Below are 27,975 nucleotides of genomic sequence, written 5' to 3'. Positions count from 1 at the left end.
ATTTTAAGGAAGATTAACTTTTTGTTGATCTGGCAGAGTTGACTTAGTTCTCAGAGGGAGTCATTTATAAAATTGCTGTTGTACTGCACGGTTGAGTGAAAGAATGATGGAATATGAAAGATGACCTTCTCCTTTTTCTTTACGCCTTTTCTTTTATTCTGCACCACTTTTTGCTCAAGATGCTTTCTCATTTCTCTGAGAGAGTGTCTAGGTTACCCTGGCAGGGGCTGGCTGCCCCAGGTCACTCCTGAAAGGGCTTGTGAGCACTGCAAGGGAGGCGAAACCCCCTTCAATTGGGCAAAACAAAAAACCCAACCACTTTGGATAGAAGCAGCTCTCCTCGTGTTGAAGTAGGACAAAGCTGTCCAGGTCACTTGACCGAGCGATTTTTCTTCCTGGGCTACTTCAGAATATGCTGAAACCAGACATTTGCAGGGAATCAGATTCATTACCTAGGCCCTGGGATGCAAACTTCACAACCTGTGTGCAAAACAAGGAGGATCCTCACCAGCTGTGACTTTTCAAAGACAGCGTTCTCTTATTCCTCCCCTTCCTCACGCCCAGCAAATTTTGCCTTTGAGTCAACAGGGTGTGAATATAGAATGAGAAACAAAGTCCGCTAGCCCGCTAGGAACACTAACTAGTTAAAATGTAGGGGGAAAAGGGTAGGGATAACTTGGAAAAAGTAGGATAATTTAACAGCAGAGGGATTCAGTTGTCTGTGTTGCAAGGCCTAGGTTGGTGCAGCAGAGCTCTGTAACCTTGGCTTGGTTTTACTGAGAAAATTATCCTGAAGCTGTGAGCTGAAACTGTGCAAGATAAGAAAAGAAATACGTAGAAGTAAAATTTTTGATACTGCAGTAGCTAGCAGGAAGTGATTCAATGGGGAAGACACTGCCTTCAAGTCTATAAAATCCCAGGAATAAAGCAGAAAATTAGGCCAAAACTCAGCATCCCTAATGATCAGCCCATTCAAAGGAGCAATGGCGACCAGCCCTATCTGACATGACTGATGACTGCCAGGCCAGCGAAGATGCATTGAATATCTCATTAAGGTTGGTGAGAATATTAATACTTAGTTCAGTAACTCATTAATCCTAGATATATATCATGTGTATTAGCCAATAAATAATTGCACTTTACTCTTAAATTGGTTATATTCTGCTTGAAAAGTCTCCTTGCACAAAGTGAAAAGTGGAAGCACCCAGTGAGAGAGGGTTATGCCGTTTTTCCCTGAGTTTGGTGCTGCTCCCCCAGCCGAAGCCCATCCCTGCTCCTGGCACCCCCAGTTGCAGCTTACTCCCATCTCCAGAGAAGACTCCCTTCCACCCACACACCATGGCCATGCAGAAGGAGGCAGTGGAGCCACAGTGGACTCCACTTTCATCCCTGTGCTACCATACTAGGCTAATTCATTCTTGGGTCCCTGGCTTAACACACTGCGCAAAAATTATCTTCTGCATAAGCATCTACTTTCATTAGCTAATTGTATGAGCTTATGTTTATTTGTAAACAAATGGCTCCTCCACAGCTTGTGGGGCTTCAGCTCAACATTACCTTCTAGTTTGCTATGTCTCATGTGCTGTTAATCCTCTAAACTACAGCAAGATCAATTACTGGGTAATTTACATGACCCAAGTGGGGTGGGTTTGATCAGTTCCCTGAAGATGGAGGTCGTGCGTCACTACCGAGGTATAATAGGGATTGTGAAACTCCCTTTCCTTACATGGCTGAGTGATGCTCTGCCTCTTGCTGCATTTGTGTCTCCTGTCATTGCCTGCAGAGTTTTTTTCACCTAGTATTTCTCCAAAGACTTGCTCCAGGTGGGGAAATGCTGTTCTCCATTGAAATCTTTGGGCTCTGCAGATAAAAGATGCTTAAAAAGTTGTGAGAAAGGGACATGTCTGAAAGTCATGGTTGGTAGGAAAACAGCTGGATCTGAATGGAAGAAGCATGAAGAGGGTTCTAACCTCTAAAAAAAAAGTTACATTAATTTCTAAACATGTTTACTCGGTGCAGCTAGGCACAAATTGCACACAGTAACCATCTGTGGCCAACTAATTGTCCCTCAGCAATAACTATCCAGCAGTACTTATTTTTAAATATATTTTTCTAAATATTTATGCTTTAAGTTTCACTAATTTCTATTAATTAAATGGAGCATTGTAAGAATTAACATCTGTCTTTCCGTGCATCCAAGAAATTATAGTATATGGTAGATTTTTGATATATAAAGGCATCTCTGTCACTGATCTTATAGATAAGTCCAAGGAATAACCCATAATATCGGAGAAAATCAGGCTCAAGAAAAGAAAAAAATGAAATGGGCAAAGCTGTAATAGTTAATTCCTCACATTTCAGTTCAGTCTGCAGACAACTGATTTTAGTGCTTTTCTGCAGATGCTTCAGGAAAAAAGGTGAAGCTTTCTTAGATGTGATGACCCATGTTTTGCTCTTAATTACACCACGGCTAAACTTCAGTACCTCCATCAGTTCCAATTACATGTTGTTTACTCTAGGTCTTAAGAACAAAAGGAGCAATTTATCACAATTCACATTTTCTCAAACTTCTGCTTGCCCCTCACTACTCTCCAAAAACGTAGACAAATTGTTGTATGAAAGAGGGTAAACATTTTTAAAAATAGAAAACCATTCAGGTTTTTGAGAGTGTACAAATTAGTTTCATAGATAACAAAGGCTTTTTCCTTAAAGTGTATATATTCCCCTTTTGTAAAGTAACTTCAAGTCCAAGTGAGGGAGCCCAGTTCCCCACAAAACACAAGGAGCAAGTTAGGTGCCGGACAAGGAGTTTCATAAAGCAATGCTGAGCATAGAGCCTGTTCCAGCAGAGAGTCAGGTAGACGATAGAGGAATAAAGTACCTAATCAATTCCTTCAGGGAAAAGCAAAACCCAGTGGCCTATGTGCATGGCCAGCTGGACCAAAAGAAAATTGTTTTGAGGAGCGCAGTTGGATTTGGAGCAACATCTTGAATGCATGTTTCCTACATGCTTGTTTTTGCAGTAATGTGCGTAATAGTTGCTGTCATGGGCAGCAGATTCTAAGGCTTTGTCCTTCCACTGTATTCACATTTTGAATACTTGGAAAACAACTCATGTAGTGAGCCTGTGGGTGAGTCTGGTGGGAAATATGTTGTCTGTGAATCCCACCAGAGCATGTGTGAGCCAGGGCTCTGAACAACTCAACAGCATCAGGATTTTTTGCATTTTTCACAGGAAATAATTATCTCTGCAGCCCTTTAGATGCTGGAAGCTCCATGTGCCCAGGTCTTCTATTAGAGCCAACTCATATTAAGCTGTTGTTCTGTAGGAAGAAGCACTCAACACTGTTTCTCTCTCAAAGAAAAATTAGCTTGGAGAGTAAACATCTTAATTTTACTTGGAAATAAATTGCATGGAATTACCTCTATCATTATTTCCAAAATTAAGAACTAAATAAAATGTTTTCTCTGTAATAGAATTAAATTTCCTTGGGGATTAATCTTTTCCATTTTCAAAGAAAACCCTCTTGATATAAGTACTTTATATAAAAAGTACAGTAGGTAAATGCTTTTCTCAATGATTTTGTTTTTCTCCAGAAGAGTTGCCAGAAGGATTGTGAACCTTTAGGCATAGTGAAATCCTCTGTTCTTTTCCCTCATGGAAAATGACTCTGTGCAATTTGTTTTACCTCCATATTTCTGGATCTTTGAAGGACCAGGCGCATTGACAATAATGCTCTTAGGTTAGAGTTGTGTTTATTAGGATTATCTGATCAGATCTTAGCAATATTGGCAAGGAAAAATTTAGAAAGATCTCAGTGGACAGTGGAAAAGATACAGATATCTATTCTTGCAGCAGAAGAGATTCCCTGGGGAATATGTGATGAGCTGTCAGCCATGAGCTCACTAGAGCCAGGAATAATAATAAGACTATTGGAAAAAAATCTTTTATTGGAAAGAGAAACTGCTAGAGTTACTAGATTATCGCTAATGTAGGAGAGGGTTACAGCTCAGCTACAGAAACCTGCGTGCCCTTACATCACACACACAAATAAAACTCCTAGTAAGGGCAGCGCAAATGAGTTGCTGCACTGTCAGTCTGAAGTAAGAGTTGTGAAGACAGGGAGAGGCAGACCAGAGAGACACTGCTGAGGAGCTCCCTGGAGAGCTCTCTGTCCTGGAGCAGGAGGGGTCTCCGGCTGAGCTACGCATTCCTACAGCTAAGGAAAGTTCTGTCTCTTCTGCACACAGACTTGCCTCCAAATCACTTAGAATCATAGAATCATAGAATCATAGAATCATTTTGGTTGGAAAAGACCTTCAAATCATCGAGTCCAACCATTAACCATGCCCCCTAAACCATGCCCTGGAGTACCCTGTCCACTCGCTTTAAAACACTGCCTATTTCAGGAGTGACCTCGGTATAGCACATCCCCTTTTTGTTTTTTGTTTGCAACTGGTAACAGTGGAAGGCTTAAATTTATCTTACGGAGACTGTTTACATAATAGGTCAGCAACTTCCTACAAAGAGCTGATAGATGTATTGTTTTACACATTTACCATGCACAGAAATAACTTGGTTTTTCTACCAAAATAGGAGTAGGCTTCTGACATGTTACAGGGAACTACAAAAAAGGAATATTATATTTAAAGAAATCATGAATTGATACCTGCAAAAGAAGATAGTATATTAGTTCTGGTTATTAGGTGTAGAAATCATTAATAGTCGTGTACCAGGATGAAAAGTTTTTTACAATGTATTCTTTTTTTTTTCCCAAAATTAGCTGCTTTTTTTTTTTCCAAGTTATTAGCTTCGCCATTGTATTTTCAGGTCAAACAAAAACTGATTGCCGTGATAGCATAAATCTTTGACCCATGATGAAGATTTTGTAACCTTCTTTATCATAACATTAAAGAATGTTCTTTATGCAACTGTTACACAAATATTTTATGGTTAAAACAAAATTAACAAGTACCTATTAAAAATATGAACTGAATTAAAATCTTAACTTGAGATACTGTTACAAAGTCATGCAAAGTCCAAGGAAGTAATTTCTTTGACTCTCATTTGCGGGGATTCAGTGCTTTGTTCAGAACAAGCTATATATATTTAACTCCTTGAGACGTACCACGCCTATGATTAAATATACAAAGTTGTCTAAATGCATGACTCAAATGTTTAGTATATAACACTTTTAGTTGTCCTCTGCCCATCAGAAACACAGTACCAAAGTCAAGCATGCTATTCTGTATTTGTGCATCACTTTTATCTCCAAACCCATAAACATGTAATAATATTTCTCTGCTATTCCAATAGCCAAGCTAGCCCTCGGACACCGCAAGGAAAGCCCTCTCTAGTACATCTCTGCAATACTACAGAGGAAGGGGGGAAAACCCACAGACATTGTTACTTTGTTTGAGCCTGACTAGGATTCACTTTTTGGCACTTTATTTCGTCTGCAGGTAGGTCATACAGTCTACGCCTTTTCAGCTCCAGAAAAGTAGACTCAAGCTATAGCTTTTCATTGCTCGCATCATTATGGAGAGATGTGTGACAGTAGTCAGCATATGGTTTGGGATTCAGCAAAAGAAGGAAGGGATAAGGTTGATTTTCAAAAGGCAATCTGTCTGAGACCTCAGAGACAGACACATTGGCTTCCCCAAAGTCTGACCTCTGTGAAACGTTAAAATAAAAATGTTGTAAAGTGCAGGAGCATAAATGCTCTTCTGATCTTAGGCTGTATAGTCAAGATCCAGGCCACCTGCTGGGGGCCTTACATCTATCACTGTCATTGCGTTATATAAAAAAAAAAAAAAAAGATTTCAAAGAGCCCTGAATTTTTCAGGTATCACTGTAAATATGGATATTAAAAATCTGTTTTATTTTCCATAGTTGAAAAGCTAGTTGGTAGTAAGTAACAGCCAACTGGTAAGGCATTCTATACTAATGAGATATAGGGAGTGTCCAGTATTTGAGATAGTGAGCTACACTTTAATTGTTGATTGGCAAAAATCAGTTCTGGCCAAATTTGTACACTGTCTCTTCAATGCTTTGCATTGCTTCAGGACATCACTGAGTCACTGTCATTTCAAAATTTTTAGTGTCAAAACCACCAATATTTGAATCTAGTTGCTAGCACATGCTTTGACCTGCTTGATATTAATTCAGGAGAAAGACAAAGCACTCATGCATGGTAACATCGCATTTAAATGATACCATAAATTAGGGTATCACTGAGAAGAATTTTTTATAGCGGTTCTCAAGGTGATGCTGGGTTCAAAAGGCCAATGCATACAGCACATTGTCTTGCGTGCTTTAATTGTAACAGTTTTATGGTAATATCCAAATAATTATACCTTAATGCTTAGCTACCTGTAGCTTAATCCAGTAAAGGACTTTGAAGACAACACATTAGAAGTTTCAGTGTCTACTGTTTAAACTGCAATACCTGGAGCAGAAACCTGAGTTAGGTTCCCCCCCTTGGGGACGTAGATAGGAAGGAGCCTTGTTACCCAATCCAAAAGACCACATATGTCTAGGATCTCCCTAGCAGGAGACACAAAGCGCCAGGGGAATGACTGCCACTGTCCTTTTTCTGGCATCTGATGACCTCTGTTCACATATGGGCCTTGAGCATCCTTTTTCTGAAATAGGGGTCACTGTTCATAGTTTGAAAGGAATTTCTGGTTCTAGTTCTTTTGGAGTAGGAGGCATTACCATCTTGCTTAGAAGAGCCTAGAGGTCTTTTTAAAAGAATGTAACCAAATGTTTGTTTTATAAGCAGCCTGATCTCATCGGTGTGTAACAAGCATATTGCAATAATACTGATAAGAGTTCTGGTCTCGGGGATTGAAGAAGGGGGCTTGGGGCAAGGAAAGTAGAATGAAGTTTAATAACAGTGATTGGATTTATAGGTCACAGTTTGGGACTTGGGTGCTTTGATTCCATCTGACTTCTTGCCTGAAGGACCAAGTTCCTTACTAAATCTTTAGCCTGTGATCTGTAAAATGAACTTTTCAACATCTTCTACTCAAGTAGTCTTTCTAGTTCAGAAGTAAATTTGTGATTAGCATGAATTCTGATTCCGTTTAATCAAATATTAAATATTTTAAAAATACCTTAGTTAAATTTGAGACTCCTTTGAAGAATTATTTTTGAGATGCTACTCTATCTTTTACCCCAGTTTCCTTTGATTTTTGCTTCCCAGATAGAGTTTCAAATTACTTAAAATAAATGCAGGTCAGAAATTTGCTAAGCTGTCATTACATTGCAGCATTGATTGCTGGTGATAATCTCACTGCTTTTAGAGTGACTTCTAATTCACGCAGTATCTAAGACTGTTTTGATTAGACGCTTTAGGGCAATACAGGATAAAGGAGAAAACTAAATATAGAATGACAGTTTAAAAAACCCAGTCCTATTAAACACAGGTCCACCAAAATGAGCATCAGTTTTTCATACTGCAATTACTCTTTGCTGTGCATTGGAGTCTCCATTCAGTAAACCCGTGTTGAAGAATTGTGAAAGGTTTGACAGATGAGTTGCTGAAGTAATTACTTAGTTCTTTTCCATCTCGCTAGCTTTTTGTCTGATAAATGAAGGCTTAAGTTCTGTTTTCAACAATTCTAATCTCAGTAACACAATCAATTACAGTAAAATGCATATATATTTTTTCCAGAGTCTGGCCGATTTAAGAGTCCTTCCTTCCAGTTGTTTATTGTTTAGGTCAAGAGATAGTGTATGTATGATAAATTTATGCAGTCACAGATGAAAAGGAAATGTAACTTTAAGTGACAGATGCATTTTTAGCTGATGCTGTTAACATCTACCAAACAATGCCTTAATTCTCTTTTTAAGCAACAGCTAAGTGTAAAATGAAAGTTAAGAGGGCAGATTATTGCTTTGTATAAATATCTCACAAAAAATGAAGAGAGAGAAGAACGTCTTCCGTGAGAGAAAGCTAATGGACACTGTTGCCACAAGAACATGTGTTTTTAGAAATTAAAAAAAATAAATATTCAAGATGTTAAAATAGTGAGATGACTGAAGTTTTTCAATGGAGATAGGGGGTCAAAAGACCTAGAATGAAAACAGATATATTTGTGAAAGGTTCTACATGATGTTGTTGATTGCACTGATGGAAGACATTTGTGCTTGGTTACCTCGACTTTCGTCTTATATTCTTTCTATAGAAACATGTTCCTATAAATAAAGGAACTGAGGCCAAATGGGTGATTTTGGGGGCTATATGCTATAGCTGAGTATGAATGTTCAGACAATTCATGCAGGTGGTCTGACTTTTACATTCAGAATTGCATCTCAGTTTTACTTCTTACTGATTTATACTTGAGCATTAACAAGCCAAGGGAAAACAATTTCAGAGCTGAAGTCCAACACACACACTGTTTTAAATTTAAGGTTTTTCACTGGCAAGCAAAATTGTTGGTCTAGTAAGATGGTATAATCAATTAAGTAATAATCAATAAATAAAAAGTTTCTTGATATTTTATTCAGAACTAATCACACTAGACTGCCAGCTATTAATGGTATTAATCAAAATTTGAGTCTCCTGTAAATTAAACCAATGGATAGGACTGTGGTTCATACTTCATATATATCTGCAAGTAAGTAACTGATAGATGTCTACACAGGTAAAGCAGAAATATTGACCAAGTGTAATAGAAGAAAAAGGCAACAGGCTAAGAAGAGAACGTCAGAGGATGTCACCTTTTTCAAAATGTTGTGCATTCTTACTTTTCTCAGTGTATGGTATTTTATTGGAGACTTGAAGGCATTACTTCTGAAAGGGAATTTAGCGACTTGTGTCCTGTAAACAACTTTGAAAATGTAATTTTTGTCATTGTTAAGAAATGCTTTCTGGAGAAAGCAAGAGGATTCAAGGAGAAACTGTGGGTCAGTGGCACCTTCAAAGGGATGGACCAGGGAGAAACCTTTCTGTCAAAGTGACGAAATGACCAGTGGATTTCTTTCAAGCAGACATCTGTCTCAGGATACCTGTTGCAACTTGGAAAAGTTTCTATAGTTTTTTATTATTATTTGTTAATGTTTAAATGTGTAACAGAGTCCTTATGCATCTGCACTTGCGCAGTAGCTGTCCGTGGGGATTTCTCTGGCTATCCCCAGGTTTGCTGAGATGGGCATGGGGGAACCGGGGCTAAGCACAAAAGAGGGAACACTGGAGAAAGTTACAAGGTCCTTTACAAGTAATGAACATTTTTGCTTTCCAGCATATAATAACTAAATATTCATGTCTTGTTAATATTATTTTGATAATGAATGACCTACACTTTTTATATTTTGCACAATATTGTCCTCTGAAGCTCTGTTGTATTATATGCCTGTGTGTCTGTGTGTGCACACAGACTTGCCCTGCAGAATTTTCTTTTAAGGTCCCAGCCTGCTAAAAAACCCTACCGCTGCCACTGATTTCAAGAGACTGATTTCAGTCTCCCATCAGTGCTGGAACTGCTGGACATATGCCTCACATTGATGAGGGCATGATACACACACTTGAGTGGATACTCTTATTTGTCTCATCTCAGCCAGCTGATGCTTTGCTTTTACCCACTTCTATGTCCCACCACACAGAGAGCTCTTACGTTAATCAGGGATATACATTCAGCTCTGTTGGTAATATTTAGATAAAAAAACTACATGAAGGAACCCAGTGTTGAAGGGGTCAGTTGGGTTTGCCTAACTGGCTTTTTTTCTCGTATTCCTTCAAAAAGCATACCTGTGAGACTCGAACATAAACATGATAAGAAGTTCTCAAACTGCCAGTGAGTTTACTCTTGACCATCTATAACCCATGAATATTTATTCCTGATTTATTTTTAAGTTCTTACTGAACAAGTATTTTCTTCTGCAACAAGAAAAATGCCCCATATTCACATGTCATCTTTTTGTTGACAATTTAATTATTTCACAATCTTCAGTACAGTTGTTGGGGTTTTTTTACAGGAGATTTTCTAGGGTTAAAATTGTGCAATATTTGTGTTCTAGATTAACATATATACTCAGTAAGTAATTTTATATATTAAAATGAACCATTACAACTCACTTAAGGACTCCCACTGAGTATGTACGATTATTATTTTTTTTAATGATCAATTTTTTCTTCTTTCCAATTCCTTATTAATTAAAGGAAAGGCTTTAAAGAAAGGTGACAGCCAAAATAAGCATAGTCGCTCAGAATTAATATAATAATACAATTTCTCAAATGGTACACATTTGAACTATTAATACTTTGGTTTAAAAAATCGATTTAGCTTAGTCCTTGAGATTACTGAACAATTCTCTCTTGCAGAAGTGGCTTGTATTAGAGTCTGGAATAAACAAAAGAGGAGTGTAGGTATGTTCCATCACATACTGTGGGCCACAGTGGGTCAAATTCATTGCCTACTTTTAAATGCCTTTTATTGAAGGATGAAGAGAGTTTGATTTATATGTATTAAAATATTGTTCTTTTCTTCATACCAGTAAGCACTGTCAAAAGTGGCTTTTGATTTTCCATACAGGCTGCCAAACACTGGAGAGATTTTTCTCAAAAGGGTTAGATTTTGTTGTTGTTGTTGTTGAAGGATGAATTGGAAAAGGGCATCTGTTCCTGTCCTTTTCTGCCTGTTCCTGCACTCATCTGGGAGAGGGCAGATTTCAGGCTGCTGTCAGACAGGGAACACAGAAGGGCAGCACCTATCCATGTTCAGTGAGAGGCTCAAACACCAACACCAAACTCACTGGGAATCTATTTTCCAAGTAGGCTTTGGGTAGTTTCCTACCTTTGAGGAAGTGGAGAAGGGATTTCTGAACCAAGCTAATGCGCCAACATAGTCATTACATTGCCAATATTACTGGCATCCAACACAGTGATGTCATCCAGTACTTCCAAAGGAGCTAACTTGGATTGCTTGTAAGATAAACTGAAACTAAAATAAATTAAGAGAGAGGTAGTCACTTCTGAAGACCTCAAGACAGTGGTCTTCATCTAAATCAGGTGTCTGTCCATCCTAAGTCTAGGAGTCTCGAACGTGTAGAAAAATTCAGTATTAAAGGATGGCATGGCAGGTTAGTATTAGGGAGCTGGGCTGGTAGAAGGCAGTGAGAATCTCCACAGGAGAGGAGAGAGACCTGACATGGAAACAATTCTTGCTGTATACATAGCAATAAACATAAAGATGGTCCATTGGACACACTGTGACTAACTGTACTGTAAATAGTCGGAATATAGAAAACCTTCAGAAGGCTGCATATGCATTGATAATGCTTTAGACTAGCATAAATGTTTAAGTTTGCTGTCTCTAGCTGCTGAAAATAGATTTAAATATAACTAGATTTAGGGAAAACAAATATGTTGATACTTGCCAAATTCTAGCTTTAGTCACCACATTAAGCCAATTTGAAATTAATTCTGCAATTTTTTGTTTGATGAAGGGTATTGCTTTCTTTCAAACCTCCACATATGAATGATGCTAGCCAGAAAATAATTTTAAAGGGTCAGAAAATCGATTGGCTGGATTTACGGTGCTTTAAAACTTGACACTAGATCTTTCTTATCAAGAGTCATTCTTTAACTCCTTCAGTCACTCATCAGTCTTCCTGCTGGGAGCAATGTCTGCCATGGCTAAGGGGGACAGCGCCAGACCTGAGCATGCTGAGCTCTGATGCTATCACTGGCAACTTTGAGTAGCCAATCTGCAAACCTTGTGAATTATTAGAGCTAGACTATAGCCTGACTTGGGCCATCTCTAGCTACTGATCAGTGCAAAAATTCCCCCAGGTTTTATACTAATGAAATTGGATATGGAACCATTTGCATCAGCCAGCACTAGGTTAGCCTCCAAATGAATGAAATGCATGCACACAGAGTTAGCACAAATCCTCCTCCCCCCGTATCTGTTCCCACAGTTTCATGATGATCTGAATTGTATCCATTGCTGTATGACAGCCAAAATGACGCTGCTGGGTGACAATGCATTGCTCTGCTGTAAGCCACTGTGCTCCACTGCTTCCCGAGATTTCCCGTGGAGTTTAGCTTCCATCTTCTGAGCATGTCTTCATGTGCTGAATATATTGTTCTCCTGTAGACTGTAGTAATACCAAGACAAGCTGCTAAGGATGTAATTACACTGCATATCTTATGCTAGGTGTTTAAGGTACCTAAACCAAAAACTTAGCCTCCCAGAGTCTTCATCTGTTCAGTGCAGAGGGAAAGGCTTTTATGGATATCAGTTCAGGGCAGAATCCCAATTTAGGAGAAACGTGTCTCTTGCTCTGACTGTAACCTCAGCATTGTCCTTTGGGCTGGGTGGTGGTAATAATGCTTTTTTCTTTCCTGCGTTGTATAGAAAACTGAAAGCTTTGTTGGCAGTTTAGAGGTAATAAATAAAAATTGCATAAGTAAGTGGTCATTAATGGTACATGTTGTAATAGCACACAGGTCTCTGCATTTCTATAGAACTGCAAGGGGTCTAAATATGCCTCAATAACAATAGTATATGTGCCAATTTAATGTTTTCCGAGTACGTTATATCATTTTTTTGCCAGGGTAGCTTTCATAATTGCAATAGTTACAGTCTTCAAGATTCTAACATCACAATTTTTGACACTAATATGCTATGATCTTCTTTTCCTGGCTAACTAACACAGTGCAGTCAGTATTCATTCTGTATGAACTAATGCTATGTTACAGTCTCACACAGTACAAAAATTCCCATCAGATACTGATGAATGCTGATTGTCAAACATTTCATTAAATTCAATACATATCTCATGTAACTTGAATATAAATGCCATACCTAAATCTAAACTTTTCAGAACTGTTTTATAACTCTCAGCAATGCTCTTAATATCAGGTATCAGAATACTTGATATATAAAGGAATTAACAAATACATACTTTTCTTCCATATTTTGTTTCAGTGAAAGGTTTTCTTTTCTTCAGTTAGTTGCTTTGGAAATTAAAGCTCCATGAAGGCCCAACCTAGTACATTAGTAAGTTCCCTGAAGTTCGATTATGAATCAGTTTCCCTTTACAGGGAGGGCATTCTTTATGTCAGGCAAAGTACACATTTCAGTGTCAAGCTTGACATTCTTCTTTTAGCCCTTTGACATGTTAAATAACATAGAAGTCAGACTGCAGTGTGTAAAGTGTCTTTTGAATTTCCATAGCAGAACTGGCTTATATCTTATAGTCAAAACGATCCTGTCAAATCCATGTGTCTTTCTAAAGCTTGGCTGTGATTGTCACAAACAAAAATTCAAAACTCATACAGAATCATAAAGCGATACCGGGTGACATCACTGCTAATGTTTGCCTTTCATTTCATTTGTAACCTTAAATGTGAAACAAAAAGTCAACACACATATGTAAAACTAGACACATTTATTACACAGTCAGTTAGAAAATAGGTATTTCTGGAGGGATTCACTCCCTGATCCACCTGGTTTATTAAAAGGAAGAAAAGATTCCTGTCCCACTATAATTAAAATAATGGCCATGCCGTGCATATTTGCAGTCATACATGGAGTAGTTGGTGTCAGGATTTGAGAGCAGAGAAGGTAAAGTAAAAAGTGAGAGAACTTCTCACACGCTCTCTCACAGCTTTAATATAAGCTGAGTATTTGAAATTTTAGACATTAATTGATTGCTCCTTTCCTAGGGGCTTTTATGCCCTTTCTATTACCTAATTGTCTCTGTCTAATTTATTTGAGGCTAATGCACTAATGTAAAGAAAAATATAACTCTTCTAAACTCTTCCAGCTTCTCAGAATGACGATTTTGAGGAACATTACTGATCATTGTGTCTATCCTTTTGCAGGTAGATGTTGTTCTCTGCAGGAAGAACTTCAGTACTGTTGTAGAAACTGTCTGTAGACAAAGAATGAAAATCAAAAAAGTAACAATTTGCTAGTGTTCCCAATGAAACTGAGGGATACCCACAAGGAAGTTGCTGTCATTACACTAGTTTTACCGTTAGTTAAGACAAATATATTCTCTGTTGTTTCCTTAAAAAGGTGGTTATTTTTCACTATTTACCATTGTATTTCTTAACTTTCAAAACTGCCACTGTGTGACACAAGAAATTGCACTTCTCATTACAATTTCAGCATCAGTACACATTGAGTGTTGGCATACATGGTTAAATGTATGTCATGCTTTTTCAGTTAGATATGTGAGGTCTTAATTCATGTTAAGCATTATGTTAGACTAGGCTATTATATAGCACATCTTTTCTTATACCTGGAAGGAATATATATACAAAAGGAAGTTCTTTAGAGTGAAGTGAAGTCTGCTGCTCTTAATGGAAAAGAACTATGTTGTCATGAAGTTCACCTGAAAAGTGTCTCCTAAACTTACAACATATCCCACAACTATCTTACTATATGGTCAGATAAATATTATGTTACATTAGAGGGGGGTTGAGAGTGTGTATTTGAAAGTACAAAGCATTCCACATTTCAGTGAAAGACATTTTGCAAACTTGGGAAGCCTTGACGTTACTCATATACCTAGATATGTTAATGTAAGAAATGCATTAACATTGAAGCATGAAAGACATTCTTAGTTCTATCTGCCACTGGGATATTATAACTAAAGTCCTAACTTTTGAATTCTCAGAACAGAGAGATCAAAAGATTTTTTTTAAAGAAGTATATTTATTCTTCTAAAATCATTTGAATTCAGTAGCATCAAGTATTTTGGGTAATCTAGTTTTATGATGAACATACATACACATGAAGCAACGATGACTGGAAAAGATGAATGAAAGAAGTTACCATTTTAATGGAGTTTTAGTTAGAGTAACAATTTCTGTGGGTTTGCTAATGCTTCTTTAATTAGGAGTATAGGATGCGTGAACAAAAAATACAAACATACATATATGCACACACACATGCACACAGAGATTCATTCTGAAGACTATCACTGTTGTGGGACCAGGTTTTCTCCTCCTTTGTAGAATTGTTGTTTTCTTTTATTCTATTTTCAGATTTCAGCTGTTTGAAAGGATTGGCTTTTATTTTAAGTTGAATATTCACTTTGTTATCTGAAACCTGTATTTGTTAGTCATGAGGCTACTTTTTTAAAAAAACATATTTACAGGAGAAACATGGAAAGAATTTGACTCAAAAATATCCCATTATTAATCTCTTTATTTTATGGATTATAAAAGTATCTGAGCTTTGTATTTGTCATATTTTAAGTCCAGAAGGGAAAAGAGAAAGATTTAATACATAAAATTGTGAGATGGTTTAATGCAGTGCAGGTAGCCACGAAATGCCTAAAGGAATCTAAATATGGGAGAACTTCAGTTTTCAGTTACAGATACAGAGCTTGCTGATTCTTTGCTATCATTTTGCATTGATGTGTGGAGAGTGTGAAAGATGTCCCAAAAGTTTCTTCTTAAATGGGACAGGTGAAAATGCCACCCCAGATTGTCTCACTCTCTGTGTAAGCAGAAAGTTACTTTGCTTTCATTGCTGCTTGCATTTGCGATCAGGACTGAGTATCAGAACAGAGAGAACTAACTGAGAGTAGGGAAAGGTATCTTGCAGATGTGGAATAATTCTGGAAAGGTTTCAGACTGCTGCATTTCAGGGTTTTAGCTTTGAAATCCTTACACACGTATGTAACTACATCTGTACTTTGTTCCACTGGCTTATGTCAGGTTTCACAGGAGTTTTTTACCTCTAACTAGAGCCATAGCATTCAGTTGTAAGATTCTGACACTTGCAAACTTAACTTCTGTGTAACTGTTTTGGTGAAAAACATTAAGCCTGCTCAGAACCTTTTGCAGTCTGTAAGACTTAATGACAGACTTCTGATCCTTGAGTATACCTGACGTTTTATCTGAGAACAAATTTCAGACAAAGACCTATATTTTCAGTGTCCAGAACTCCTTTTACTTGGTGAAACCTGATTTTGAAAGCTGTAAGAAGAAGTATTGCTGGTCCATTCCAGGCTAGTAAAAAGTTAAAATTTAGGGCTCTGAAGGTTATTTTAGTGTTCATAAATTTGAAAAAAAAAAAAAAAAAAAAGGGCGGGGGGGGGGGGAGAAAAAGAATCATTCAGGTACCTCTGATACAATTCTATGGATTTATGAGTGGGAAAAAAGTATCTCCTTTTATGTTCTTGAGATTCGGGGTAATCAGACAAACAAAGAGTTTCTCTATTCACAACACAAACATTTTCAATGAGCACTCAAGCTGAGAGCCCACCATCTAGCTTATTTCCTTGTGAGTCATATGTTAGTGCTCGGTCAGACTGTACCAAGGTTTCCTGGTCTTTTATCGTAGATCATCACAGCATAATTCTGTGCTCAATAACTAAATACAGGTAACTAAAGAGGAGAGTGAGATGCTCAAAGCAGTTTGGCATGGGTACTTTTCTGGAGCTGAAGAGCAGCAGTATGTCCACGTGGCATTGCGTCGGGCTGCGGCCATAGCCCTTCATTTCTGTACACCCCTTTCTGTCCCCTCTCGCCGTGCTGTGTATGTCCCTTCCCAAACAGCACCTGCAAGGAGCTGTTTTTCCAAGAGCACTGAAGAGCTTTGTATTGTGTAAATATGCCAACCTACCAGTTTCAGAGGGGTTCGATCCAGCCTCAAACATTATCTCCTAAATTGTACATTTTAACCAAAGCATCAAGAATACAGGGAAAAATTAATGATGCATTTCTACTGATGTAGTTTACAACAACTTTAAAATTTCACCAGCATGAGACTTACTGAGACTAATAAATTAGTCTGAGTAGCAATTTGCTGAGGCTAAATGTGCAATGTTCAAATGGCTGATAGCAACGTATTTGCCACCTGAAGTCAGTATCTCATTACTCCAAAAATCTTATATTTGGGTTACAGGTGGCCATACTAGCAACATCTGGATCCTCATGGATTTTTACTTTTTGAAGGTGAGAGATGAAAATACACTCAAGCCTAAAAAGAGATTCAGCAAAAATGTAAAGCAAAAAGTCCAGATGTAGCAGGTTGGCATTACTTTATAGTTAACTTTGACAATACCTTTAGCTCTAAAGAACAGAAATGTTGATTAAGAGATTTCAGAAAATTACTGAAAGGCTGTAAGATCTGATTCCCCTACAGTGCCCATGAACATTTGCAGGATAATAAATCCTTGAACACAGTGAAAGTGATGCATTAGAGAGTGTCAAAATTATCATTTGTCCCAGACAAGCTGGTAGTGAGTATGCATATGTTATTAGTATGTGGTCTGATATAATCTGTGAAAAATGACTTTGTGAGCACAGAGTCATTCCAGTAAAACATCTTAAAATGCTTTTTTCTGTGCTGTGGATGACAAGGGCAAATTTTGGATCATTAAAAAAATTCGAGAAAGAGAACAGTTGAGAAAAAGGGAGTAATACTGTGTTCATACTAGAAATAGTCCTAAGAGAAGATTCTCTTTTATTCTCAAGAAAGTTTTTCTATGCCCAACAGTGTTGTATGAAAATATTGACCATCTAGCCAAGTTAATCCCCAATTTAATGCTAGTCATAGTAACAAATAATATAATATAATAATTACAATATACAGAGCTAGATGAGAAAGCACAGGCTTGTTTGAATGTAGGTTAAATCTCTTGGGGCTTTTTAATTTTACAAAAATATAAATATAAAATTAGCACAACCCTTTTGTTATAGTTTTTTCCCCTTTCTTACACAGACATAGAGAAAAGACATTTCTTATGCAAACTCCAAGCAATGTCTCAGTTTAGCAGGGCATTCAGCTGGAACACAATAAGGTGTGTTTCCAAGACCATCTATTTTACAAGTCCACTAAGGGAAAAGGAAGAGGGAAAATTGTGAATGACAGACTTGGGCAAAGTTGTTATCATGAATCATTTATTTTCCGAAAACTGTGCTTCAGAGAGTACCAAAATGATTGGAATATGAACAGCTTTGATAGGTCCAGAAAAGAAAGATCAAAAACTTTTGAAAATACAAAAATAGAACCACTTAAATAAATTTTCTTTTGAATTTAGCCAAATACATTTAAAAGGATTACACAGCAAAAAGACATGAAAACTTTGCTTTGGACTGAATTAAGCATTTAATTGAAATATTTGTTTTTTTCCCCTTTTATTTTCATTCCAGTGGGATGAAGCTAATATTTTCTGTTTCAGATTGACCAGAAATTCATTTTCCAAATTATTTTTTTAGTTTATATATACATATAAAATATACTTTTTCCCCCCATTCTTTTCATGAGGGGAATCACTTTGCCTGAGCTGATAACACCCAGCTCTCTAGCTCTACCATGTCCACTCTTGAAGCAGCAGGTTTAGGGCTGTTGATCCATGAGGGAGGGTTACAGCGGAGATGAGTCGCAGTGAAAAACAGGATTGAGCCCAGTCTCATAAGCTCTGCTGGGCTCGTTGGCACAGATCTCTCTGTTAACATAGCATTAAATATCAGAGGAGAGGGAGGGAGGAAGAGCTGGCTGGGGGGACTCCAGAGAACCAGCAAACGTCAGGAGCGTGGCAAGGCAAGGTGCAGCAGGGTTTCAGCATTGAGGGAGAAGCAAGGAGGCTGCAGGGATGAAGGGAGCAGCATCCAGCCCTGGCGAAAGCTAGCGAGGAAGCGTGCTGGGTCAGAGGAGCAAGGCCAGGCAGGTAGCAGTGAGGCTGGCTCCAAAAAGACTACGAGCTGCTGATCTGCAAGAAGCAGCTGGAGGTGAGATAACAGCTGCTCCATGGCAGAGGGCAGATATCCATCAAAACTAACAAGTTACAGAACTAATTAAATTCCCAGCTGCTTTTAGGCAAACGAATAACAACATTAATTAGGATGGCTTTTTCCCATCTTCACTGGTCAGAGGGCACTGGCCTTTTGTTTTGCATTCAGAGTGCACTATTTGAAACCACCTCTGCTATCTCAGGAGGAAATCACTGAAAATAAACACTTTCAGAAAAGGAGTCTGGAAACGTCTGATGTCATGAGTATGACATATCATTACTTACGTTAGGAGAGGGTTCAGAATTTCCTGTGCCCAAAGGATCCGGGTCTCAGCAATCCCACACAAATCTCTCTGTGCCCTGGCATTTTTTTTTTTTTTCCAAAAAATCACAACCAAAAAAGCAAGTTAAATTGAAGGTAATGGGAGGGTTATTTTCTATCTACTTTTGAGTTACTGTGTACCACATAGGCAGACAATGACAGGAACAAGGTCATGATCTCACACAGCAAAGCATCATAACTCTGAGGTTATAGAGTCCTACTGCTCTTTGGTTGCTTGAATTTGGCTCAGGGATACTTGCGTTTTTAGCTGCACAGTAGCACAGCATCAAGGGGAGACCACCCACCATGTGCGTTAGCCAACAGCCTAGTTGTTCGAGCAGTAATCTGTGAACAGGTTTGGAAAGTGCTCCCCTTTAACTTCATCTGCAGGCTGAGATGGAAACAAAAAGCAGCTCTTCAGCTTATAGCTTTGGCAAGAGTTATCACAAGAAGAGCACAGGCCTTGATCCTCAGCTAGGCTTTTGGTGAAAGAGACCGTGACACTGGTTCCTAGCAGAAACCTTCATGTTGTGCAAGGAGGTACCTGATGAGTTTCGACAGGTACTTTACTGGTTGGACAGTGCTAGAGAAAAAGCTTTTTTGATTGCTCTCATGGATGTAGAGACTTAAATTCCTCCCAGTTTTTGTTGGGTTTACACAATTTATGTCATCATCTGAATGCTCCCTCTAACCAGTGCATTGGAGTAGGGTTCGATCAAGATTTATAAACACTTTTCTAACTTTGAAGTACTGTACATTTTGGTTTTGTTCCTTGCTGAGCTGTGGGCTCTCAAGAATTCATTTCCAAACTTTGGTATTAATTTTCTAGTGTATTTTGCTTTTGGACTAAAGCTAGGGACTATTGCCTATGAACTACTCAGGGGATACACTCTGTGTCCCTGTATACCAAACTACATTTAAATATTTAATGCTGCACAATGGCATAACTGTTAATGTCTTTCCCTCAGGGGCTCATGCCATCAAAATTAACAAATACAATTAATTTATGCAGGATACTTTATTTTCCTATGCCAGAAATGTCCAACATTTTTTTGCATGAAACATTTTTACATTTCAGACTAGTGATCTATAGCTGGTTTCTGTTTGAGATTCACAGTTCATAACAAATGATTTATTCTTCATAGATAATACTAATAGTACATCCATTGAGTTTATACAGAATATAATGCGAGTAATAGGCATAAACCATGCTGAAGGTTATCTGATATTCCCTTTGGAGCTGATGAGTCCATATTAACCATTAATTCAATCTGTGTCTTAATTAATTTCTTGAGCTCCATCACACCTTCACTTTACAAGTCACATATGGACTGTCAGCCCTTGAATGGCTCTTCTGCTCATGACCAGTCACAGCCTGGTGATATAGCAGAACCAGAGGTTTAGAACAGAGGCAGCATACTTCAGGGATTTCCTGACTCTTGAATTTAATTTTTTTTTTCCTGGATATAAAATAGTTTTAATTTCGTGCATGAAGGGCATGCCACAAAGCCCATTTTTTGTGGTGGGCCTAAAGTATAGGACTTTGAGAATTGCGTAACATATTTTTCATTTATTGTGTTCTTCCTTGCTTAGCTATTTTGTTAAAGAAGAGCTAAGCAATCTTTGTTTGTATGTATTGCAGTTTGAAAAGATGGCAGGATATCTAGGCAGTACAATGCAATTCACAGATACTAGAAGCATGAAGAAACTAAAGATATGAAACCAATTCATCTTAGAGCAGCTTTAATTCTATAATACTAATCAGGTAGATTCAATTTAGGTGAAAGTGTAATACGAAGCTCAGTTTCTGTTAAAAATAAACTGCAATTTAATTAATTATTCCGTTCTACCAGTTTATCTTCATGATGCATAGACATTAAAGATGCCATGAAATTATAGCATGCTTATGTCAGTGTGAAGCTATTTACGTCTGCCCTCTGCTTTGGTTGCAGTGTAGGATACACAAATATAGCATGTTCAAGATTTGATGAGTAACACCTTTATTATGCCCATTGACTAGCACTAAAGTAGAATATAACAGCCCTGGCAGTACGCATTACAGCTGCATGAACATAAAATGATTTCCTTTCATCAGTATATTACAATTAATGGCATGTGAATTCATAATGATCAAACACTTCTTATGCCCGAGATATTTATGAACTGTTCAGAATACAAAAGGTACCAGCTCATCTAGGTACCCTTGGAATGAGTGGTAATTTTGGATAGCTCTAAGCATTTGTGTAGCATCCGTTCTGGTGGCAGCTGAGCACATCATAGAAATTAAGAATGGTTATCCAAAAAGCACCTCTCTGAAGAACAGAATGTTTTCCCTTTCAACTGAGATATGCCTTTTAGGTCCTGATTTATGAGGGAAGATCCACATTGCTAAGCACTTAACAAGTGTCGTGTTATCCTTGTCTGAAAGGCCATATACAACACACAGCATCTAGGATTACCTCTGAGGAGCTAAGTCCAAGAGTGCTCTCTACTTCCTCTCACAAGCCAGCCTCCTCTGACATCTTAGTTTTGATGGAGAAATAAAACCCAGACACATGTCCAAACAGGAGTCTAACGGCTAAGTATAAGTGAATTAGCATGAGTGGTGGAAATAACATAAGCAGGAAGATAACCCAGATCTGGTACGGCCTATTGAACCATATTCCCCAACTGATTGCACAATCTAGGAATAACTCTCATTGCCCACTGGCATTTTTGACATTTATTTTCTGACAGCTTTATTTTATCAGCCAGAATTATGAAGTACTTACAAATGGGAGCATACTCTCTTTTGGACACTTAAACTTTGTTTCATCTGGATTGCAAGATGGTTTATCAAGTTTGCTAATTGCACAGTCCACATGTGCGTTGACTAAGGCAAATCTCTGGCTTCTGATGTGTTTAGTGTTAGGCAAACAGAGTAAGAAGTAGCTTTTCTTCCAAAGAATGTGCAGGCTAACCCTCTCTTTAAACTGAAATTGTCTGTGCAGAGAACTTGGCAGAGGCTTGGAACGAACTTTTCTGTGTCTTAGAGAGTGTGCTGGAAAGCTCCTTCTGTGAGCAGTGTTCAAAGCCATGAGAATGAAGAACTCTGTGAAAAACAGGTTAACTTCTATATAGCAAATTGTTCTTGCTTTTGTCTTCTGCTAAAAGAGGGACGTCAAATAGAGGATTTAGCAAGAAGGATGATGAAACTTAATGATAACCCAATCACAAGGCAATAATGGCTGAAGTCTCTTCTGCAGTGCCTTTCTGTTTACTTAATGCCTGTCTCCAGCCAGATATTTAATAAAAATACAAATTTTTATATACAACACTATATTTAAAACCTATTTTAGTGTAATCAATGTTTTCCAGTTTGTAATATTATATCACTTTAATTCAGCAATAATAATAAGAAAGACAAATTTGAACTCATGCACAGGTAAACTTTTAAAAAAACAAAGAACAATGAATGCTCCTGATGTTTGCTCATCTTGCATAAAATTGTTGCCCCTGAATAATATGGAATGATCCCAATCTAATCAACTGAATCTTGTTTAAAAATTCAGCACCTATTTTTATTTGTATCTGATTAGCTGTGACTTATCAAAGTGTTTTGACTTGCATCTAACTAGTTCCATTTCATCCTTCAATGGATTTACATATTGTGTTATGTAAGGCCTTGACAAGAATTTGTTCATATTAAATACACTAAATTCTTGTTTATGCACCCTCAGAGAAGTTATACTTTCAAAGCCTCAAAGATGTATTCAGAAATCTGCTTCAAGATCATCTTTTTCACAAACAGCCAAATGAATGAAATCTTACTATGACTACATCAAAATCTTTCAGGCTATCATCACTCAGTATGCCACTAAGGAGAATATCATGGCTCTAAAGACCATAAATAAACTTTTATTTCTTCTCAAGGAGAAGTTATTGCCTTGTTTAGAATTGAAAGAAGTGGCAGAAAATCAGCCGGTAATCTCTCACTAAGGAGCACTCATTTTAATGTCATCAGGCATAGGAAACAAAGAGTTTGGGTTTGGTTATGAAATATATACACTTGCACAGCACTGCATGTTACTATACAAGCAATCCCATTTAAGGTATAAAAATGGTAAAATAAATAAAGCTTTAGGCCCCCTGAAAATATTGCAGTTGCAGCTGTAATTGGTTTGATGGCTCTAAAATAGATTGATTTCTTTCTGAATCTCTGATATCCGTAATCCAATGAATCACACTGCTTAACAAGACTATATCATTTATTGCTATGCACAGCTAAATTTCTTGACAAGTGTGAGATTAATAAAGTTAGCACCCTGCATCCTCATTACTATACTCTGGAGCTTATGCTCTAAGATTTCATTCATGTATTATTATTCAACCTTCTATGTAATGCTGGGGTCTGCATAAGCCTGTGAATGCTGTAGAAACCAAATTTCAATCAAGCGTGCAGAATCAGCAAATAATAAGCTGACTTCTGGAAAGGTGGGAGAGCAGGGTGGACTGGAAGATGACAGGTTCATATTCTCCTGCCTCAGCTCAGCTGTACATGACGGAGTACTTCACACTTTAAATGCTGTTTCTCTGGAAACTGAAAATGGTGGAAAACAGGTAGATGTTAATCTCGCCTCTGATTAAGATGACCACTGTTATTGGTAGGGGTTCCTCCAAAAACAAATGAGGAGGACTTTTATTTTTATGAAATTACTAAAGGAAAACTGACAAAGAAATACCTAGAGCAGGTGAGTCACGTGAAGGGATGATGATGATTTAAACATCCTTTTAGTTTGAAAATTTGAACTCAAGATTCTCCAAGAGTAGCAGAGGAGGGAAACCCATGTCACCTCAGACTGTATATTATATTATATTGTATTGTATTATATATGAAAATAAATAGTATATTATTATATAATGGGATATGGTACTATATATAAATATATAAATATATTATAAGGAAATGTATATATTATAAACTGCAGACTCTAACAATTAGTAATTAGGATCTAAAGATATTATTAAGGTCTAATCTATAGGCACTTCACTATACTCCAAGGTGGATGAAGGCAAAGTGCTGATATTGAGGACTATTGCTTTCTCACTGAAACTGCTGTAAGCTACTGGTGTCAAGCAGCTATGGCAAGCAAGTTAAAATTGTTAATTAGATACTAATAAATATTAGGTTTCCAAACCTTCCTCCCAGGTGTGAGGATGTTAACCTGGAAACCTCTTTACGGGCTAAGGAATTTGTGACTAATTTGCTGCAAGTGTTCTTTCAGAAATCAATGCACAGGATCTACTGTGTTTTACAAGCTCGGTACAGTGCTTCAAAAGACCCTTTAACAGAACTCTGTCCAGTCAGAAAATGTAACTCATGTTCCCTGACCACTGATAAAAAATAGCCTCAGTGCTGCAGCACTGGGATTTGGAAGAATGACCTGTCGAGCTGTGCTTCCAGGAGAGGAGCAAAAATCAATACTACAAGGGAAAGAGAGGGCAAGAGCATGTGAAGGCCATATCAGGGAAATGTTTCACGGTGGATATTGTCTGGAGGATAAACCTATGTCAAAGATGAGATAAAAAGTGCAAAGACAGAATACAATCATCTCTCTGTTTTCAATTTGCATTAATATGTTGCACTTCCTATAAATATATTGGTACAAATATATTAGATGCCATCCAGCAAAAGAAGTCTTCATTCAAGAAGTCGTTATCCAGACATCAATCTTACTGGTTGAGAGACTGTCTATGAACAGACCTAAATCCAACAGGACAAATACGATTATACATCACCTGGGTGAACAGGAGGCTAATCAGTCAAAACAGGGTGAGGACAGAGCTACTTCCAGCTCTTAGGAAGTGGGTTTTTTTCCTTCCTGCCAGTAATTTTGCAGTATTGTATAATTCTTTGCTCTAACTTCAATCTCATCACTGCAATATTGTCACTTTGCTCACATCTGGTATTAGTTTTGGCTCCATGCATGTGCCAAAAAAAATTCTTTTGATGTTTGTGACTAAAAGAATCATTTTTCCCCAAAAGAATCAGAGTCAGAAATCCTCTATAATATGGAATACAAAAATAGATCTCCCCAGCATCTCTGCCACAAGAAACAGCGTGTCTTTGCAGATATATCTAAGTTGCTGCTTCATCTCCTCAGGTCTTCATTATAGATAAACGTTCATATTTATTGAGGTAAGTAATATTGATATGAGAGACTTAAGTGCTTGAAATATATGCACATTTCGCAAGAAATAGACTGGAAAATTAAGAAATAAAATTCTAGTATTGGGAAATATTCCTTTGCTTACTTTGACTGGATCACCACTGGGATGTTCAGTTAAAAAGCAGTTCTTTCTGTTTTTTATTTCCAACATGATTCTTTCAAAATTTAAAAAAAAAAAAAAAAAAGAGAGAGAAATTTCTAGGTAAAATAATCTTAATTTCACAAGATATTATTCTTTATTCTTTTCTGGACTAAATTGCCACTGCTTCATTGATTTTAACTGTCTAGATGAAAAATTGGTCCTATACAATGGCTAATATCAAAGTTTGCCTTTTTTCACGCAGTGAGAAATGACCTTCAACAGTGTAGGCAGGAAATGGCATACCCACCCACACATCCAGTCACACATGCACTCGCTCAGCTATTAAAACATGACCTAGCTTCAGCCTAGTTCCAGCACCGCAACAGGGAACCCAGTTTTTCTTCTGGCAGAGGACTGACTGGCTCTGTGTAAAGTCTCTCTAAAGGAAATATTTTTGCAGTATGGGATTTTCAAGGGTAATGTCAGAACGCAAGCGTGTAGCCGACTATGTAAAAAATACAAAACCAAGCAAAGAAAAAGAGAGTCCAGGATGACAGTGAAAAAAATACAGATATTGGAATTAATTATCATTCTGGAGTTAACAGATTTTTGGTTAGTGCAATCACAAAGGATATGTTTTAACTGGCCAACTGTTTGAATTACTGATGCAATTGGGTTGTTAGAAATTCATTAAAACATTATTATTTGTACCTCAACTAATTGAAATGACAGATGGTGATGGGTTCAAAATTATCACTACAAGAGAAACGTATTTTTAATGTGTACTATGAAAGAAAACTTCATGTGTCAGTGATCCCCATTTCATTAAACATTATTAATTATCAGTGTGCTCGTGCTTGAAGTGAGTAAGAACTACATGTATCAATCACACACAGACATGTATTCAAAGGTAAGTGTAGATTACTATGCTACTGCTACTCCAAATTGTTGTACAGTCATTATACTATAGTCTCTTCTTCTATGACTCCGATGAGAAATGGAGAGGCCATAAATAAAGAACATGTCTTGGTCAGCCCATATATTCTTCTTATGGGAATATTTTCTTTCTATATCTGGGCTATGCTAAGCTAAACTGGATTTTGTTGGTATGAAATATCACCTTTAGTTAGATTTCTATAAACAGTTATCAGCTAGCAGCACCTGCAGAACCTCTTCAGATTTGGGGAGGTGTAAAAATATTTAGATTGGAGGGAATTTCTCTTAGACAACAAAATGGCTCAAAGAGGGTAGTGCTGAAATTATTCAGCCATTCTGTTTTTCTTGTTATTTAAGTCTTTCATTCTCCATGTGGGGACAACAGAAATGCATACAGGCCATAGGGGCAAGCTGACACTGTCCCTTAAAACCACAAAACTGCTCTGAAGGGAAGAACATGAAGGGTATGAAAAGGACCAAGTCCCAGAGGAAGTCCCAAGGAACACTCTGGCTAGTTGAATTCTGCGATCTTGTTAATAATCATAAGACATATTACAGTGTGTTATACATAATATGAAGGCAGACAAGCCCCAGAGGCTTCCTCTTCCCTTTGTTCACCCATTTAAAACAAACTATAGTCTGTCCTTTGCTTTGATTCAAATCCATCTCTGAACTATGCCATACATTAAAAGCATAGCTGAAAAGCACATTCTGCTTTAGAGGTTGTGGCTGAAAAAAATACCAGATTCTTAGTTTTATCAGTTTTAATGAAAAAGGCTCCAATTTGGAAGAGTAAAATGCTTACCCTCTTTGCTTGGCAGACAGCTCAGAAAAAGCCTCCACTTACCTGGCCACTAATGATCCTCACAGTGACTTCATTGTCCAACCCAGCAGGCTAATCAAAGATGCTTTTTTCAGCCAGTTCTGATAACAGAAGGGAATATATTCATCATCATTCTGAGACTTACATAAATGTTCATTATTCCAGAAGAGAGAAGACTAAAAAGCCAGAAGATCCTGTAATCAGTGGAAGTTTCTATCATTGGACCAAATGAAAAATATTATACAAAGCAGTATGAGGGCTGCTCTAACTTTAGTCCACTGTCTGACCCCTTGTGCCCTTCTGAAAATTTCCTGATCTATCATCTTTTCTTCCGACTGTTCTCTTCTCCATCAGCCTCAAGGATGGGGATATTACAGGAGAGGCTCCGTTGACTCTGTCAAGCTGAGGATTCCTTTACATACCTACGTATACATGTAGGTAGATATGCTGCTACATATTGTGATTTAAATGATCATGTGCTTGAAGGTGAGTGATTTAGGTTAAAAAATTAGTGTCTTGGCATGAGTTTTCAATGTGTTTAGAGTATTCTGAGAAGCTGCTTAAGAATATTCTAGTTATCTATGGGGCTTTAGAAAAAAAAAGTAAATCCTTATTTATAATTAAGAAGGACATTCGGTCCTTTTCTGCAAGTCCATATTGATATTCAATAATGCAGATTATGTTAGAACAAAAAGTATTGATTTGACTAGTTGAGGTTTTTTCAATTTCTTACTGACTACCAACCACTATTCTGTTTTTCATTTTTTTACTTTTTTACGTCTGTACTTCCAGATGTTTGGACAGATGCTGTTGGCAAGGAACACGCAGTCACATACCTGGAACTCTATATTGTTAATTTATACTAATACAGAGAAGATTAATGCAATGTCCTGG

General features: G+C 37.5%; 1 long non-coding RNA gene across 2 annotated transcripts in view; it reads left to right on the top strand.

Moving 5' to 3' along the window:
• LOC128143429 (uncharacterized) overlaps nt 1-27,574 on the top strand; it is a 55,840-nt gene extending 28,266 nt beyond the window's left edge. Inside the window, exon 3 of one of the 2 annotated variants that reach the window (XR_008235751.1) lies at nt 27,247-27,574. This is a non-coding gene — a long non-coding RNA (uncharacterized LOC128143429). Of the gene's footprint in view, nt 1-5,317; nt 5,458-27,246 lie in introns of those variants that run through there. The other variant, XR_008235750.1, reaches the window with a different exon arrangement.
• The last annotated feature ends 401 nt before the right edge of the window (nt 27,575-27,975 follow it).

The sequence above is a fragment of the Harpia harpyja genome, chromosome 6 (assembly GCF_026419915.1).
Source record: "Harpia harpyja isolate bHarHar1 chromosome 6, bHarHar1 primary haplotype, whole genome shotgun sequence".
Taxonomy (NCBI): Eukaryota; Metazoa; Chordata; class Aves; order Accipitriformes; family Accipitridae; genus Harpia; species Harpia harpyja.
This window is presented reverse-complemented; position numbering and strand designations above follow the sequence as displayed.